This window comes from Azolla caroliniana, unplaced genomic scaffold, assembly GCF_043228905.1.
Source record: "Azolla caroliniana isolate FFs.n. ecotype wild unplaced genomic scaffold, voAzoCaro1.0.p SCAF_22, whole genome shotgun sequence".
NCBI classification, from domain to species: domain Eukaryota; kingdom Viridiplantae; phylum Streptophyta; class Polypodiopsida; order Salviniales; family Salviniaceae; genus Azolla; species Azolla caroliniana.
Window position 1 is genome coordinate 1,485,721 of NW_028230457.1, and position 19,364 is coordinate 1,505,084.

Here is a 19,364-nt window from a genome sequence, read left to right on the forward strand (position 1 = left end):
AAAGTAATCCTCCCCTTCTTTACACTCTCGTTTAACCCTCACACTTATCCACGTGTATAGAATACTACGGTAATTCTTACCACGGGATATTATATGGTCATGCCCGTAACAGCGATGTTGTGTTTGACGAGTCCACATCCTGGTACTTGCCTCCGACTCCGGACCTCACCTCCAATCCTATTTCTGAAGAAGAAATCAGCGAGGCTGAAATGCCTCCACACGATGAAGAAATCGGAGCTCTGAGAGAGAGTCCAATCTCATTTCAACTAAGCGAGTCGAATGAGGTGTTCGGCCGAGATGACCACCCAGATGATGAGACGGTGAGTAGTGGAGACTCGGTTGTGATGTCCCCGTGTAAAGAACCGAGGAGACGATTTACGCGCAAGGAGAAGGGGAAGAAGAAGTCGCCAGAATACGATTTCTGTAGTGCCGAGTCAGTTCGAAGCGAATCTGACCTCGAGCCAGTCGAGAAGGAACCTCCACAGAAGAGGTCGAAATCGACTGAAAAGGTCACGAAATTGGGTAATCACGAATTACGTCGATCCACCCGCCAGAAGAACCCCGTAAAGAGATACGGGTATAATGAGTACATGGCGCACCATTACACGTACATGACACGAGTGGCGGAAGTGCGTGAGTCGGAGAGCTACGCAGAAGCGGCAAAGGACGCAAATTGGCGTGCCGCAATGGAGGAAGAGATGCACGCCTTAACGCAGAACGAGACATGGGAGCTAGTTGACACACCGAAGGGTGTGACGCCGATCGGCTGCCGGTGGGTGTATAAAGTGAAACACAAGACGGACGGCTCCATCAACCGCTACAAGGCCCATTTAGTAGCAAAAGGCTACGCGCAAAAGCACGGCGTGGACTATGACGAGACCTTCGCGCCTATCGCGAAGATGACGACCGTCCGTGTTTTGCTCGCGGTAGCAATGGCAAAGGAGTGGTACTTACATCAAATGGATGTAATGAACGCGTTCCTGCAAGGTGATCTTAAGGAACAGGTGTACATGGTACAGCCCCCCGGATTTCTATCCGAACAAAACACCTCGGCAGTTTTCCGATTGAAGAAATCCTTGTATGGACTAAAGCAAGCCCCGCGATCTTGGAACGCAACGATTACGCAACACTTGCGTAGGATGGGGTTTGCGTCGTCGAAATCGGACTCGTCTCTATTTGTTCAGCAAGGACAATATGGACCAATCAACCTACTCTTGTACGTTGATGATTTAGTCATCGTCGGTGCTGACCTTGACGAAATCCGCCGCGTGAAGTCTGAGCTTGTGGCATCGTTTGAAATGAAGGATCTCGGAGACCTTCATTACTTTCTCGGAATCGAAGTGATCTGTACCCCCGAAGGCATATTGATTAGCCAGCGTCACCACGCGTTGAATGTGCTCTTCATGTTCGGGATGGCAAACTGTAAGCCCATCTCGACCCCTCTGGATAGAAACGTGAAGGTTCGCCCAGCTTCGGGCAAGGCGTGCGATCCAACACTGTTCTAACTGATTGTCGGGAGCCTTATCTATTTGACGATTACTCGGCTGGATCTTAGCTACCCCGTCGGCTTAATCAGTCAATTTGTTACCCCGTACGAGATGTACGGAGAGTCAAGTGTGATGAGTGAGGGTCGAATGTTATCATGATGTTGTTGTGTATGTGTAGGGGGCATAAATGTAATTGTGAGTCTATACGTATGTGAACACATGCACACGTGTGTGCATGTGGATGGATACGAGGAGGTGTGAGTGAGTGTCCAGTATGAATGCTCGAGGGGGCTTACACCCCTATGTATCTACCCCCTCTTGTACTATTTAACCCCTTATGGGGAATGAATGAAACATGAATAACCATTTCTCTCTCAATCTCTCTCTCTCTCTCTTCCCCCTTACGTTGAACCCCCTTGGGAGGGGGGTGGAGCCATTCTAGGCACCACTCCCCACCCCGTAATGTTTCTCAATCACTTGTCAACATCGTCATGATCTCTCTCACCATCATACTCTCCATCGTCATCACACCCACCATGTCTATTTTTATCATCAATCGTCATGATTATCATAAATGTTAACCCTAACCCTAAAACCTACAACACAATTCATGTTGCAGCCTATGGCCGAACACTTTCAGTGCGCACAACGAATACTGTGTTATGTCAGCGGCACGAAAGATATGGCGTTATTTTATCGGGCAAGCGTAGCCGAACAGTTAGTCGGCTACACGGATGCCGATTGGGCCGGAAACGCCAGTGATCATAAATCCACATCTGGATACACATTCTCGTTAGGAAGTGCGGCGATCACGTGGAGCAGCAAAAAGCAACCGATAGTAGCATTGTCGAGCATGGAGGCCGAATATCGAGGGGAAACTGTCGCTACATGCGAAGTCATTTTGGCTAAAACGGCTATTACGGGATCTGCATGTAGAGGTGTCTAATCCGACGATGATCTATTGTGACAACCTCAGCAGTATACACCTTGCGAAGAACCCCGTCTTTCACACCCAGACCAAGCACATTGAGGTGCATTACCACTTTCTCCGCGAGCGGGTCCTTTCAGGTGAAGTCGAACTAGTGCATGTTTCGAGTGATCGGCAGATTGCCGACATCTTCACAAAGCCTCTTGGTCTCGACAAGTTGCGGCATTTCTCGGGTGCACTTGGGTTGCATCACCTCGACACGCCGAACTTGAGGGGGATAGAGGAAGATCAGGGACCAGAGGAAGATCAGGGACCAGAGGAAGTTCAAGGACCAGAGCGTGAAAGGAGCGGAGGTAAGCATCACGGCGGAAGTGACCGAGATGCGGAGTCGGATGGAGAATTCGACTTGAGGGGGAATGTTGAGTGACAAGCTCAACATTGAGTGCGTAATACGGTGCGTAACCCAGTGCGTAGACTGGGTGTGTAAAATAGTACGCATAACGTGGCTGTATCGGTGCGTAAACCGGAAGCCCGTTAGTATGGTATTCCTCGTAAGGAATAATTTTGGGAGTTAGTGTTGTAGGCTTACTTATGAGCGGTCAAGTACTGTCAGTACTTGTGTCATCCCTATTGTCAGGGCTTGTATAAAAGGTGCTCACTAAGCACGGTGTATGTACAGAACAGAGTATTATTTTTTGAATCTGAGTTTCTGTTATCTGCTCACTGTGTCTCTCCATCTCCATCTCTGCGTTTTCTGTGTTTTAGCGAACTATCTTATTCTCCCGAACTGTCTTATTCTCCCGAACTGTGTACTCTGTGTCTTACGCACACGCTTCCGCACAACGTATTCTTTTATTGTTTCGTTTTGATAAATTTTAATAATGAATTATCTTCGATAGAATTCTAATTTGAAGTTAGACAATGGATTTGTTGTTGACTTATTGTTTTGTCTTGCTATGTGGGGTTTTACAAGGAAATGGATCACGGGTTCCTCTTTTTGGCATATTGTCACGTTGTTTAGAAGTCGTGATGTCTAGGATGTTAGTTACAAGGAAATACGATCACGGTTTCCTCATGTGTGTGTTGCATGCGTAGTAGGTGTTTCCTTCCTCTCCGGAGGCGACACCTTCGATTCCTAACCGAAAGCTAACCAAGGGACTGTGGTACATGGTGGTTACATGGGGATGACACGCTACAGATTACAAAGAGGATACCTCGGGTTCTGCATACATGATAGGGAGAGATAGGTTACTTAACAATTATTGAAAGCAAACAATGACACAAATTAGACCCAACATTGTTTTGATTACGGAAATGAGTAGCGATTACAGTTACACGACTATCTGCCGGAATGTATCAGATACACTGTAGGAGGATTAATTACGTAGTACCCTTAGACTTCTCTCCTATAGGTTTCCCTCTCTTCCTTCGATCTGTTGCTCCTTATATAGATGTTCCTCGGCGCGCTCCTTCTCCTTCCACGTTTTTGGCTATGTTTATTTTGGCTACTTCTGATTGCTTTCGGTTGTTTACCTACTGCTACCTAATTCCTATTGTGATTCTCATATTTTATAATTTTGGCCCACAGACAATACCTGGCACGCCCGTGGGACAGTGCCTTGGCACGTCAAACCCAACAAATCGAAATTTCCAATTCGTAAAAAAAGTTTTATTGAAATTCGTAAAAATTAATTGAGTATATATTACAGTTAATCCTCGGTTAAAATGTGGAGGATTCGCTCCACCTAGTTTGGTTTGACTATTATGTCCTTTGGAATGGTCGTGGGGTCGGGTCGTGGTGCGCTGGTGTTTTCCACCGAAATGTCTATTGCAAGCTCCTTTTTATCATTGCTTTGTAATATCGGGGAGGTTGAGGTGTGGGTGTCTGGCTTCATCGGTCGTTCGTCGACTGCGTCAGGTTGTTTCGGGGCGTTATCGTTCAAGGCTTGCTCCGTTTCGATCATCAGCCACATTTGATCGTTATTGAATTCCTCAAGGAGGGTGCAGATGGCTTTGGTGTGTGCCTCGGCTAAGGCATGAAAATCATCGATGAGATCTTCTCCGATCATTTGTATGATGTTGTCATCCATCTTGTAGATTGAAACCTTTTCCTTCTCTCCGTCGGTTTTCGGCGTCCGCCCGTAGAACTTGTAATTCGGCTGCTTGAGCCGACCATTGCTTCCAACCTACAACTAGTGTTTCTTCGACCTTTCAGTTTAATTTCTGCCACAGCTTCATGACTAATGCATTGATGCGTTCCTCCTGTTTGTCATACATTGTTTGAAGAGCCAATGTCTCTTATTTTGCTTTGTCGATGTCAAGCTGTAATTTTGTCGTGAGTAGTTCACAGGATGTATTGATTGACTTGACCCTTCCCGCTGCTTCCTCCGTTACTCTATTGATTTTTTGGCTGAACTGAGTTCGAGCCTCCTCCAATTCCTTTACGTTCTTTTCTTGCTCCTATTCGCGCTCCTGGATGCTATTCATTTTGTGTTTGTGGAGCTCATCAAATAACCAGAAGCACTCGTTTTCGGCGTCTTCGTAGTTTTGCAACAATTTGCTCGATCATGCCTGCATTTCGACTAGTTCTTTATTCAAGGCTACAATCTGAGTTGCCGCTATATCTTGGAAGGAAGTGATCGCGGTCGTGGTTTTAGCATGGCTTCGCGCAATTGGGTTGATTGTTCCTCGATCGTCTTTCTTAGGGCGGGTTTAGGGTTTAGCCTCCACTCGAGCTTCTTCCAAACACTCCTTGGCTTTGTCTGCGATAGCCTTGTACGTGGCTACGTCGTCTTCCAGTTTCTGTATAGTCGTGGTGTCTTCTTCTTCCGTTTGCGTGCATGTTGATGTGGAGCATGGGGTGCTTGTTGTTTGTGTTGCCGCGTCGGTTGGTTCGAGCCGGGGGGTGGTTGTGTATGCGTTGTTTGGTCATTGGAGGTAGAAGGGGGAGGTGGTAGAGCGAGCGGTTGTGGTTGATCCCGTGTTCGAAGTTGCTGCTCTAATTCGGCCCGTTGTGCTTCAGAGGCCTGCCATAGGTCTGTGGCAGCCTTTGCTTGTTTGCTTGCCTCTTTGTTACGTGTAGTCATGTCCTTGGTTGCACACATGGCTCTGTCTAGTTCTTGGTAAACTTCAACCAACGTCGTGTTGAGCTCAAGAAGCTCAATGCGTATTCGGCGTTTCTTTGTTGCCCATTTTCGGCCCACCTTCCGTAGTTTCGGCTCATCATCTGAAGTCGGCTCATTGTCTAAGGCCCTTTCTATGACCTGTTGCTTGGCGTGTTCCTTGGCCATGTGGGACACAGCACCTACTTGGAGACAAGCCAAAAAGTCAATGAGCTCGTATGCGGTGTCATGTTGCAAAATTGCTCCGAGCTTGAATGCTTCTACTGGCATATCACGGAAGGTTAGTACTTCATCCTCCGAGAATCGTGATTGTTGGCCTTGCTCGATAGGTCTGTTGGGATCCAACGTGGTGGTTATCACGATCGTAGCAGGCTCCTTCGACACGATGACCAATTGTTTGTTGGCTCCTGTAGTTTCATCCGAGCTCTGTATGGTGTTGTTAATGTCCGTGCGACGGCATTTTGCAGCCAGATTTGCCTCTTGGGATGCTTGTACATCATGGTCATTTTTTTGTTGGGTTTCTACTAAGCGTTGAACCTCTGGAATAGGCTTTGCTTTTTCAGCCTGTTTGGTTGGTTTTGAGTGCGGTATCGAGCAGGGTTAGGGTATTGCTCGTGCTGTCTTATCACGACCGCGTATAGTGATGTTGTCCCCGTCTTCAGTGTTTTTCTCGTCTTGGGTTGTGGAGAGGGTCTGGTTATTGTCATCTTGCCACTCTTCGTGCGACAACTGCAACGTTCATTGTCTCTTAGCCTTAGGGGGTGGAGCAGGGAGTGCCAATGTCTGTCGTGGTGGATGTGCTTGGGCAGGGTACAACACGGCAATGTATTGTGCTAGTACGGGAAAAAATCATTTCCCCAATTGAAAAGAAGTGATGGCCGCTCGGACAACTTCACCAGTGATGATCCCCCAATCAATGGCTCCACCACGGTAGGTCGTAATAATCAGCCCTGCCTTTTTCTTCGGCATGTTGTAGGGGTTGGCGTGAAAGTAGGCCTATTCAAGGAGGAGGTGGGCAAGGTTCCCAAAAAACTCATTAGGGTCGTCGTGCATGCGATGGGCTTTTGCTGAGAGGGAATACTCTCCGAAGTGTTGCTCCAAGATGTGTTGACGCGGCGCACCGATATCGTGCTCACCCCCCTCTGCAAACGAAGCGTTGCGCGGATCATGTTGTTGGAGATGGTGTCAGGGTGGATCCTTCTGGCGATGGCCTGAGCCTCTGGGTGGGGAGGTGCATCGAGGACGTTGAGATATCCTGAGAGGCCATGTCCAGACATCCAGGTGCAGAGTTCTTTAGATACTTCGAGCGGCATGGTGATGGTTGGAGAGTCATGTAGATAGGGAGAAGGTTGTGGAGATGGAGAACAAGAGAAAGCTTGGTTAGACAAAGTAGGGGAGTGAGAGCAGTTCTACGCAGAAGGAGTGAAAGCTTGAGAGTTCTTGCAAGTGTGGTGGCTCTGGCTGTTGGTGATGCTTTTGTGTGGATGCCTCGGTTCCCGAGTTGTGCCCTTGTGCCCTAGATTCAGAATCTTGCTTGCCATACTGAGAGTTAAGGGCCACGCGTCATGTGAATCATTTGTAATTGCTTTTCTTGAACATCGTACCTCATCTTTAAATAGTGAGTGGGTCCTTCTTCTTTTTTCATAATAATACTATACACGTGGACGGTAGGTAGGGTTGTTACCGTCATCGAGGCGTGATGCCCTTGTAATCTTCTGTTCCACCTACCATCGTTTGGTCGAAATCGTGCCATTGTATGGTAAAGGGGTTAGGTGGTGTCGTTCCACGGTACGGTTTCAAGTGAAACCCGTTGACCCAATGTGGCAGCGCTTCACGGGCCAGTGTGCCAAGTTGAAAGGTGTCGTTGTACGTGTCGATGATCTAGAAAGGCCCTGTCCACCGGAATCAAAGCTTGTCATGCATAGCCCTATGTTTTATTTGGAAAACCAGGACCAGTTGCTCGATTTCAAAAGTTTTGTCCGGTATCCGACAATGTCTGTCGACAAAGGCTTTCCTTCGTCTCTAGCCGTGCTCCAATCGAGCCAGACTAGTAATTTGTTGTTCTCCGAGTTCGAGCAATTGGACCAGATGTTGGTGTTCGGATTTTGATTCCATTAATCGTTCGGCTATTTGCAATCATAAGTTGGGAACCTGGAATTCAATTGGCATTACGGCTTCTAATCCGAAAGCCAGCCGAAAAGGCGTTGAGCCGATACTGGTTTTATAGGTCGTGCGATAAGCCCATAAAGCACTGTGTAATTTATCATCCCAATTCGTGCGATTCTCATTGACGATTTTCTTAAGAATGGTTTGAAGGGTTCTATTTGTGGATTCGGCAAGACCATTAGCTTGGGGGTAGTATAGGGTGATTTTCTTGTGTACGACGGCGTAGTGAGAGGTTAATTCGCGTATGATTCAATTGACGAAGTGTCCTCCTTGATCACTTACTAGCTCGATTGGACAACCAAAACGGCACCATAAATTTTCGTAAATGAATTTTGTGGTTGATATTGCCGTGTTATCTTGAAGCGATTTTGCTTCGACCCATTTCATATAGTAATCGGTTGCTACTAGTATATATTTGTTTCCGGTGTGTGTGGCGGGGGGTTTAAAAGGGCCTATGAAATTCAATCCCCATTTTTGGAATGGTTCCAAGGGAAGGATGGGCTGGTGAGGCATGTGGTCGCGCTCATTTGGTTGTCCCATCCGTTGACAGAGATCACATTGTTTACAAAAATCGTGAGCATCCTTTTTCGTGGTCGGCCACTAGATGTCATAGATAGGATGCCACATGGAATGTTGGGAGTTGAACCCATGCCCTTCTGGTCTTATTAGGCAACCTTACCAATTGAGCTACATCCATCTATGTATTGTTGTATTGTGTAAGACCCAACTTATTTATTATATATTGATCACTAGAACTTGTATAAATACCTCCACATTCTTGTATAAATACTTGGGTGCACCTAAATTACAATCAAGGTGAACAACACCAGTTACGAAAGCATATACAGTTCTTGTTTATTTGTCTATCCACTCTCTTGCTTGTTCTCTTGTCTATGCTCTCTCTCCCGCTATCTTTTAATATTGAGCCTCGTCTACTTGTCCTTGGCAATCTTGTGATCTTGTTTATGCTCTTGCTCTCTCTTAGTACTTAGCCTCATTCCACCCGTTCGTGACAGTTTGTTCACCTTCCCATTTTCTAAGCCTCAACATGTCGGATCTTACCGAGAGAATAAATCACCTCATGGAATTCATGCATCAACTTCAACTTGAGAATGACAACCTTCAGAAATTGTTACGGAAGCTTCAAGTTGGAACACCGATGGAACTCGAAGAAAAAAACAACTCTCCTCCTACATCAACAAATGTTCTACCTATAGAGTCTGGTTCCTCGTCTAGGCTTTCTCAGACTCCTTCCCATCCACTACAAGTATGGAGCCCAATATTAGTTTACTTGACAAGTTCGATGGCACGAGGAAGCACTTCCAAGGGTTCATAAATCAAATCAAGTTTATTATCCAACTACAACCTCAACGGTCTGTGGATGATTTTCGTCAAGTTGGTCTCATTGGGACCCTTTTGTCCGGAGCTGCACAAGCCTGGTTTGCACCGTTGGTCGAAATTTCATCACCACTTCTACAAAATTTTCCTGCCTTTCTAGTAGAGTTTGAGGCAACATTTGGGGATATGGATCGACGCCGAACTTCCATCACCAAACTCTATTCATTACATCAAGGTATGCGTCCGGTATCCGTTTATGCCTCTGAATTTAGACAATTAGCATGTGATGTTCAGTGGGATGGCCAAGCTCTCTGCAACCAATTTCATTGGGGCCTTCAGAAGATTTCTCCTTTCCGGTAAGCATCCATTTCAAGTCGATTTCAATTAGATCCTTACCACTTCTAGATTCTGGGGCAACAATGTGTTTTATGGACGAAAGGTTCGTTCGTAAACACAAATTCCCGGTTGTCCAATTGTCCAAGCCAATCCCAGTGGAAGCTATCGATGGACGCATGCTTTCTTCGAGAGCAGTCACCAAAGCCACTGTCCCACTTATCTTACAGCTTGGGGACCACCATGAGGCCTTAACGTTTTATGTTATCACTTCACTGCGACATCCGGTCATCCTCGGTTTGTCTTGGCTGAAGGCACAGAATCCACTTGTTGATTGGCGCAATCACTCGATTACTTCCTCCCAAACCAGCTCGGAGGTGCAAGAAATATCTCATGTTGTTATAGATGCTCACCCTCCCATTAATGCAGGAATCAGCTCCAAGGCGGATGCTCACATCCCAGTCACAACAAGGAAAATAGTGCATACTACTTTGTCGAGCAATCCAATGAGGACAGCCACTGACTCACTACCATCCAAGTATGAAGACTTCAAGGACGTATTTGAGAAAAAGAATACTGATCACTTGCCTGAGCATCGACGCTACGACTGTCTAATCGATCTACAAGAAGGTGCCAGTCCTCCCTTTGGCCCAATTGTTGGAACCAGAACTCCAGGCACTCCGAACGTATCTCGACCAGAACCTTGAAAAAGGTTTTATTCAACCCTCAAAATCACCAGCGGGAGCTCCTATTTTGTTCGTGAAAAAGAAAGATGGATCCATACGCCCCTATATCGACTATCGGGGTCTAAACAAGATTTTTGTTCGCAACCGCTATTCATTGCCTCTCATCCCAGAGTTGTTGGATCGACTCCAAACTGGGAAGATCTTCTCTAAGATTGACTTACGGTCTAAACTTGGCGATGAATGGAAAACTGCCTTTAAAACGCGCTACGGTCATTTCTAGTATAAGGTAATGCCTTTCGGCCTCACTAATGTTCCTGCAGTATTTCAACATATGATGAATGACATATTCCGAGAATATCTAGATCACTTTGTTGTGATCTATCTAGTGATATCTTGGTCTTCTCTTCGAACATCAAGGAGCATACTCGACATGTCAGGTTAGTCCTCACCAAACTTTGCGAGCATGGACTCTATGCTAAAAGTGAAAAATGTGAATTTGATCATACTTCTATAGAGTTTCTTGGGTATGTCATTTCAACATAGGGAATCACAATGGACATCTAGAAAGCCAAGACTATCCAAGAGTGGGTTGTCTGAACTCGGGTACGAGATGTGCAATCATTACTTGGTTGTGCCAATTTTTATTGTCACTTCATTTAAGGATTCTCAATGATCGAACAACCTCTCATTGCTCTTCCCACAAGGATGCTACTTTCGAATGGACAACAGTTGCCCAAAAGGCGTTCGACTTGCTGAAACAAGCCTTTACCATGGCACCAGTCCTTTTACATCCTGACCCAACTAAGCCTTTCCAAGTCGAAACGAATGCTTGTGATTTCGCCATTGGGGCGATCCTCTCCCAGCCAGATGAGGTCAGTGTGCTTCACTCGGTGGCTTACTACTCCGGCAAATTCACGGCCCCAGAAATCAACTACCCCATATACAACAAGGAGCTTCTCGTTATTATTGTTGCTTTTGAAGAATGGAGACCCTATTTAGTTGGGGTGCAACACCATATCCTAGTGATTACCGATCACAAAAATCTAATATACTTTTCTACCACACCAACCTTAAATCATAGACAGGCATGATGGTTGATCTTCTTGGTAGACTATGATTTTGAGATAATCTTTCAACCTGGCTCTCAACACACGACGGTCGATGTCTTATCCCGTCAGTCTGAGTTCAAACTCACTCCGGAGGATGAAGCCTATGTTCAGCAGTCCTAGAGTTTGTTAAAGCCTAACCAATTCTACAACTTTGCGACTTGCTTGCTCCGGGATGACTCTTTGCTCAAGCAAATAACAGAAGCCACTACGACTGACAAGTTCGCCACAGAGGTCAAGGCAATTATCACAAACCCCTCCCATGAACCCAAAAGACCTGATTTAGCTCATTTTACAATTCAGGATAATCTTTTGTTTCAAGATAATCTTTTGGGTGCTTCATGAGTGTCACGATGATCCACTTGTTGGTCATTTTGGCGTTGCGAGAACCTTGGAGTTGATATCTCAGGGATACAGGTGGCCACAACCATGGAAATTGGTCAAAGAGTTTGTTAAGTCATGCGACGTTTGTGCTCACTCTAAAGCATCTCATCATCGACCATATGGTCTCCTTCGCCCTCTCCCAATCCCCAAACGGCCGTGGGCCTCTCTTTCCATGGATTTCATCACTGACCTTCCCTTTGTTGGTGGTTATAACTCAGTATTCTTCATGGTTGATCACTTCACCAAGATGGCTCATTTTGCTCCATGTGCCAAAACCATTACTGGAGAGGAGACAGCTGATTTGTTTTTCAAAAATGTGGTTCGACTACATGGACTCCTGAACGATATCACTTCTGATCAAGGACCACAATTTGTTTCCAATTTCTAGCAGCGCCTTCTGCAAACCTTCGGTTGTACTTTGAATCTATCTTCCGCTTATCATCCGCAAACCAATGGACAAACAGAGCGGGTTAACCAAATCCTAGAACAATACTTGTGGTGCTCTCTTAGTTATCAACAAAACAACTGGGTTGACCTTCTCCCACTTGCCGAGTTCACTTACAACAACTCTCTCTCTGCATGCATTTACGGGAGTTACTCCATTTTTCGCCAACTATGGTCTCCACCCCCGCTTCAACATTTTGCTTCCCTCTGATTCTGTCAATCCTTCTACAGAGGACCAGGCACATCTCTTGGAGGATGTACATCGCAATCTTTCCTTGGAGCTCACCTTTGCTGGCGAACACTACAAGGAGCAAGTTGACTGTCATCGCTTAGATGCTCCCTGGTTCGAGGTAGGAGACTTTGTTTGCCTTCTCCGTCGCAATACTGCCACCACTCGTCCTTGTCTGAAGCTTGATTACAGGAAGTTAGGACCTTTCCGAATCATTTAGAAAATTGGTTCCATGGCTATCCGCTTAGAGCTACCATCCCACTTTCGTATTCATAATGTATTCCATGTCTCCCTTCTAGAACCTCGCCATATATTTGAAATTCCCGGTCGACACCCATCTCCTCCACCACCAATCCAGCTCTCAACCGAAGAAGAATAGGAGGTCGACCAAATTCTTGACTCTCGTCTCTTCTATCTCCAACTTCAATACCTTGTCCTCTGGAAATGGTACCCGATCTCCGAAGCAACATGGGATTCGGCACATCATCTCAAGCATGCCCCGAACATAGTTCGAGCATTTCATGAACGTTATCTCACAAAAACCGGTCGCGGGTCCAAGGAGACGGCCTTAGAAGGAGGATAATGTCATAGACAGGATGCCACATGGAATGGTGGGGGTTGAACCCATGACCTTCTGGTCTTATTGGGCAACCTTACCAAATGAGGTACATCCATCTATGTATTATTGTATTGTGTAAGACCCAACTTATATCATTACATATTGATCACTAGAACTTTCAAGAAACTTCTAGAGAATGCATCTTCATGCACTCTCTAGAAGTTTTCTAGCTTTCATGCATACCTCCACATTCTTGCATAAATATTGGGGTGCACCTTGATTACAATCAAGATAAACATCACCAGTTACGAAAGCATATACAGTTCTTGTTTATTTGTCTATCCTCTCTCTTGCTTGTTCTCTTGTCTATGCTCTCTCTCCCGCTATCTCTTAATATTGAGCCTCGTCTACTTGTCCTTGACAATCTTGTGATCTTGTTTATGCTCTCGCTCTCTCTTAGTACTTAGCCTCATTCCACCCGTTCATGACACCAAATCTCACTCTACCAGATTTTTCGGGTTGTGGCGTAGCCTGCATAATGCCCGCCCATGATTCCGTGCTGAGTTTCCCAAAGTACGGAGTCTTTCTCGAATTATCAAACCGCGCGCCTCCAAATTCCATCTGAGGCTTTGTGATACAACGTATTCATGAATAGACAGAAATTACGGCATCGGATTGCTAACCATTTTGTAGTGTCAATTGTGAGGTGGTCCGGGGGAAATCCCGTACTCAGGAATTGTGTCATTTAGGTGATCCAGGCATCGTTAGGATCAGAGTCGATGGTTGCTGTGTCGATGGAGAATGGGGCAGCATCCAGTAAGTCACCGTATTCCTGGTCCAGCGGTTCTCCTGTGTCCAAGCGGCTAAGATAGTCGGCAATCGCATGTTGAAATCCTAGTCGGTGTTGAATCTTGAAATCGAACTCCTGAAGGAGCAACATCCATCGTGCTAACTGATCAGTCAGAGCTTGCTTATTTACAAGGTAAAGTAGTGCCGAATGATCTACGTGGAACGTGAATTTTCGGCCGAGCAGATAGTGCCGAAATTTCGTAACGCTATATATCATGCCGAGTGCTTCTTATTCTGTGGTGGCTTAATTCCTTTCTGCTATCGAGAGTCGGCGGCTAGCGTAGTAGACTGGGCGATACCAATTTAGTGGGGTTTTCTTCATTAAAGCACTACCGATCACGATATCGGATGCATCCACAAATACGTGAAAGGGCTCTATCCAATCCAGGGGTTGGACTACTGGGTCTTGGGACAACATGACTTTCAGTGATTGGTATGTTGTGTCCTCTCATTCTGTCCATTGAAAGGGCACCATATGGACTGCTGCATGTAAAGGGGTCGCGGAATCGGCAAGGTATCGGAGCATACGACTATGCCACCGTATTTGGCCCAGAAATCGGCAAGGTATCGAAGCATACGACTATGCCACCGTGGTGGGGGCCGGGGCATTCAAGATGGCTTGCACTTTGTCTGGGTCCATAGCGATACCCTCTTTACTAACAATGTGACCTAGTAAAGCTCCGCTTGTCACTTCGAAAGCACATTTGGCTGGATTGAGGCTGAGTCATGCGTGCCGACATCTCTTGAGGCATAATCGTAATTGCGCAAGGTGTTCCGCGTGTTGTCCATAAACTGCGAAATCATCAAGGAAGACTTGCATAAAGGCTGTAATGAAGGCCTCGAAGATTTCAAAGATGATGCGTTGAAATTTGGCGGAGGCTGTTTTCAAGCCAAACATCATAACCACGGCTATGAATACACCCCACTTTGTTATGAAGGTTGTTTTCTCCTGATCATCCGGGTGCATTCGAATTTGATTATAGCCACTGAAATCGTCGAGAAAGCTATAACAATCATGGCCAGCCACCGTATCGAGGATGTTGTCAGTGAATGGGAGTGGAAAGGCATCTGTGACCGTGGCGGCGTTAAGTTTCCGATAATCCACGCAGACCCGGATTTGTCCATTCTTTTTCGGGACGACCACAATAGGACTTAGCCATGTGGCCCTTTTTACTGGTCAGATGAATCCTACGCGTAGTACTTTATCTATTTCGTCTTTTACTTTCGCCGCATAGTTGGGATTCATATGGTATCGTCGTTGTTGAATTGGTCGTGTGTCCGTTTGAAGGTGTATTTGGTGTTGGTAGTACTGAGGATCTAGGCTTTTCGTGTCATTGTAGGACCACGTGAACACGTCTTGATACTCCATAAGCAATCCTATTAAGGCCAATCTTTTGCTAGTTGCCAGGTCTTTGGCGATTTTTACAGTGCGTGGCTCGGAAGGGGAGTCGACGTTGACGTCTTCTAAGGTGGAGGCTTTTATATGCTGCGATATTGCTAATTCGCGGTCAAGTGCGTTGCGGGCTTGTTGAAGTTCTTTTATTGATGCTGGGTCAGGTTCGTGGGAAACTTCGTGATCGATGGCGTTGGTTACATAGGGTTCGACGACCGAAAGGACGTCGATTTCAAAAAGCAGAACTATCGTAGGGTGCTCATTCAGGAAAGAGTTCATCTCGCCGTCCACTAGACCATCTAACATATGGACTCCTTCGGCATATAATGGGTTGCTGTCAGGAGGAGTCGGGGTCCGTGCTTCCTTAAGAATGCGAACTTTGGTTTTCCCATGCCGAAATGAGATCATGTTACGTTGCCAATGCTGCTTGATGTTGACGGTATGCAACCATGGACGTCCAAGCAAGAGGGGGTAAACGTCGAGGGCCTCTAAGCGTAAGATTACGGCTGACACAGTAAAAGCGTGTCCTCCCAAGGTAAATTCCAAGTTTCGGATGAGGCCTATCATGCGTATCAACCGTGTATCAGCCATTTGTAACCAGAATGGGCACGGCTCCCATTGAGTGATGTCGATCTTATTGCATGTCGCTTCGCTAATGACATTGATGCATGACCCACCATTGATAATGCATCTAGGAACTTCGTGACCTCGTATGATTAGTTGTACAGCTGGATTTTGTGAATCCATCAGAGGAGATCCTGGTGTCGAGGCTGTGAGGTTTACAGATGGATGCAACGAATCCCGATTTGTGAGGGAATGGAATGTCTCCTTGAAGCGAGGTAACAAGTGGAGCAATTTATGCAGCGGCATTGAGATTTGGGAGTCCGTTAGTGCCTGCCACCCGGGATCGGTATCAATGTGATCGGTAGAGTTAGGTCGATCTGAGTGTGCGGTTTGTAGTTGGCCGTGTTTCTGTTCATTGGATTCCGTAATGTCAGCTTTCATACTATCTATGTTGGCGTTATTGGCTGCATCTACCCAGTCCTTAGCTTGTTGTTGAACGGAGTCCTGGATGTCCCACTGTGATTGTTGCGTGGTCTTACTGCATGTGGTCACCTGCTGCACGTCGACCATGATCATATTTACTGTCGGTGCTTTTCCCCTATTGTTGGTGGGGCACTGGTTGGCGTAGTGTCCTAGTTTATTGCACTGGTGATGGGTGTCGAGGTACCACGGTCTCCGTGCTCGAATTGGGTTTGTGGTAGATTTTGTGGTTGATCTGTGGAGGGTTGCCTCGAGCCTCTATTGGGGGGTTGCGCCAGTTATTGTCGCGTTGATTATCGCGGCGGCGATTGTCAAAGTGTCGGTGGTTGCCGAAATTTCGGAAACCATGATTATTTCGGGAAGCCACTATAATTCCGTGGTGCATCATGGTCGTAATCCTTGTAGTAGTGGTGGTGATCCTAATGACAATGCTAGTGCTCGTTCATGTGGTGTGATTGATTGGGGTAGCAAAGGGGCTCAACACGATATTGGTTTTCCTTATTATAACACGTCGTGTCAGAGGTGTAATGTGGCCGGTTTTCTTCCCACGGTCGTGTCGCCTCTTTGTTCGATGGGGGTGGTTGCGCATGATTGGGACGAGGCTCAATTTGGTGAATTGTGGCTGTGTCCATTCAGTTCAGCATGTTATATTTGCACTGCTCTACCGTATGGGCCCGTGAATGGCAGATGGGGAAGTGTGGTCGTGAAGGACAGTCAAGGGCGGAGTGCCCAGATTTGGCGCATATCGTGCATTGTAGTGTTTGCCGGAACTGCGTTTCCTCAATAGTTGGTAAGGCAGTTTGAAGTGTGCCCATTGCGAATGAATTGTTATGATGTGCCCTATCGAGCACAAGAACGCGGGCAACCACTTGCTTTATGGTTTGTTGTGAAAAATCCGTGAGAGCCAACGTCGTGCGTAAAGGCTCATGGAGGCTGGCCAGGAACGTATCCTTTAAATGGTTTACTGAGACATCCTATGCCAGTTGGCGGTAGAGATCTTGAAATCGGAGAACAAATTGGGATACGGTTTCGTTGAGTTCCTGTGTGATTGTGTAAAATTGCCGAAGCAATTCCCGTTTGGGAATCTCTCAGAGGAATAATTCCAGAAACTGCGTGCAGATGTCCTAGAATGTGGTGAACTCCCCAGAATCGTGCCGAGAATACCATCGTGCAGCAGGGCCATTGAGGGAGAGAGTGAATTCGGCGATTTTGGAGGCGTCAATCTCCACGGCAGTGAGCCGTTGTGTCAAATGGTTGGCTTGCCATGTGTTGAGAAAGGAGCGGATGTGGGCTTCGGCATCCGAACTATCCGTGTAGCGTACATAGGGGTGATACGGCATTGTATCAAGATCTGGATCATCCGGAAGGGCCGGGGAAGGGTTACGCTCTGGTGGAGGTGAGACTTCCAGAGGACTTGGAGGGGTAGCAATATCAGGACCAATATGTGACTGTGAGACTGGGATTACTGGTGGCGAATATTGGGTTTCCAGATTCACTGATGACGAGGCTCATGATTCTGGGGACGAATGTTGTGTGAGCACGACATCGGTCATGTCCTCGGCAGGCTCTATGTGGCGAGACGATGGCCGAGAGCGAGTACTTCTATTGGGCGCAGTACTAGCGACTGGGATTACCACCACGTGAGTTCGTTGTGCTACACAGCATGAACCGGGCGTGCCAAATTGTGTTGCCTTCCTCTCTAGAGGCGACACCTTCGATTCCTAACCGAAATCGGACCAAGGGATTGTGGTACATGGTGGTCAGATTGCTTTCACGAAACGGAATGACACCCTACAGATTACATAAGAGGATACCTCGGGTTATGCATACACGATAGGGAGAGATAGGTTACTTAACAATTATTGAAAGCGAACAATGACACAAAATAGACCCAACACTATTTAGATTACGGAAATGAGTAGCGATTACAGTTACACGGCTATCTGCCGGAATGTATCAGATACACTATAGTAGGATTAATTACGTAGTACCCTCAGACTTCTCTCCTATAGGTCTCCCTCTCTTCCTTCGATCTGTTGCTCCTTATATAGATGTTCCTCGTCACGCTCCTTCTCCTTCTTGACACAAAATAGACCCAACACTATTTAGATTACGGAAATGAGTAGCGATTACATTTACACGGCTATCTCCCGGAATCTATCAGATACACTATAGTAGGATTAATTACGTAATACCCTCAGACTTCTCTCCTATAGGTCTCCCTCTCTTCCTTCGATCTGTTGCTCCTTATATAGATGTTCCTCGACGCGCTCCTTCTCCTTCCACGTTTTCAGCTGTGTTTATTTTGGCTGCTTTTGATTACTTTCGGTTGTTTACCTATTGTTACCTAATTCCTATTGCGATTCTCATATTTTACAATTTTGGCCCTCAGACAACAGTAGACTCAAACCCAAAATCCTTTCTTTAGAAGTCAAGTGCTTGGTTTGGATAACCATCGTTAATTGCGACGTACCTTGCAAGGAATACGAATTCGAAGTTACATTATTGTTTAGTCTCAGTGTGCATCACGGTGTTTCTTCTTCTTTGTATCACACGCTTGGTGGGACTCGAACCCACAATCCCTTGATTAGAAGTCAAGTGCCTTATCCATTAGGCCACAAGCGCTTGGTTTTGATCACTTTTTAATAATGAATTACCTTCGAGAGAATTCTAATTTGAAGTTACACAAAGGATTCGTTGTTGACTTATTATTTTGTCTTGCGATGTGGGGTTTACAAGGAAATTGATCACGGGTTCCCCTTATTGGCATATTGTCATGTTGTTGATGAGTCATGATGTCCAGGATGTTAGTTAGGATCACGGTTTCCTCATCTGCATGTTGCATGCATGGTAGAACTCAAACCCAAAATCCCTTATTTAGAAGTCAAGTGCCTTATCCATTACACCACAAGTGCTTGGTTAATTACAACTTGCCTTGCAAGGAATACAAATTCGAAGTTACGTTATTGTTTAGTCTCAGTGTCCATCCTAGTGTTTCTTCTTCTTCGTATCGCACGCTTGGTGGGACTCGAACCCACAATCCCTTGATTAGAAGTCAAGTGCCTTATCCATTAGGCCACATGCGCTTGGTTTGGATAGCTTTTTGATAATGAGCTACCTTGGAGAGAGTTCTAATTTGAAGTTACATTGACTTGTTGTTTTGTCTTGCTACGCGATTTTTAGGTTATGATGTCCATGATGTTAGTTACAAGGAATTGGATCACAGTTTCCTCATGTGTGTGGTGCATGTTTGTTGAGACTTGAACCCACAATCCCTTGTTTAGAAGTCTAGTGCC

At 46.1% G+C, this 19,364-nt stretch overlaps 2 non-coding genes across 2 annotated transcripts; both read right to left on the reverse strand.

The window, feature by feature from the left end:
• Positions 1-18,620: 18,620 nt before the first annotated feature.
• TRNAR-UCU (transfer RNA arginine (anticodon UCU)) lies at positions 18,621-18,693 on the reverse strand. Its single transcript has one exon. It is a non-coding gene; the product is annotated as a tRNA-Arg (tRNA).
• A 388-nt stretch (positions 18,694-19,081) lies between these two features.
• TRNAR-UCU (transfer RNA arginine (anticodon UCU)) lies at positions 19,082-19,154 on the reverse strand. Its single transcript has one exon. It is a non-coding gene; the product is annotated as a tRNA-Arg (tRNA).
• Between the last annotated feature and the right edge of the window lie 210 nt (positions 19,155-19,364).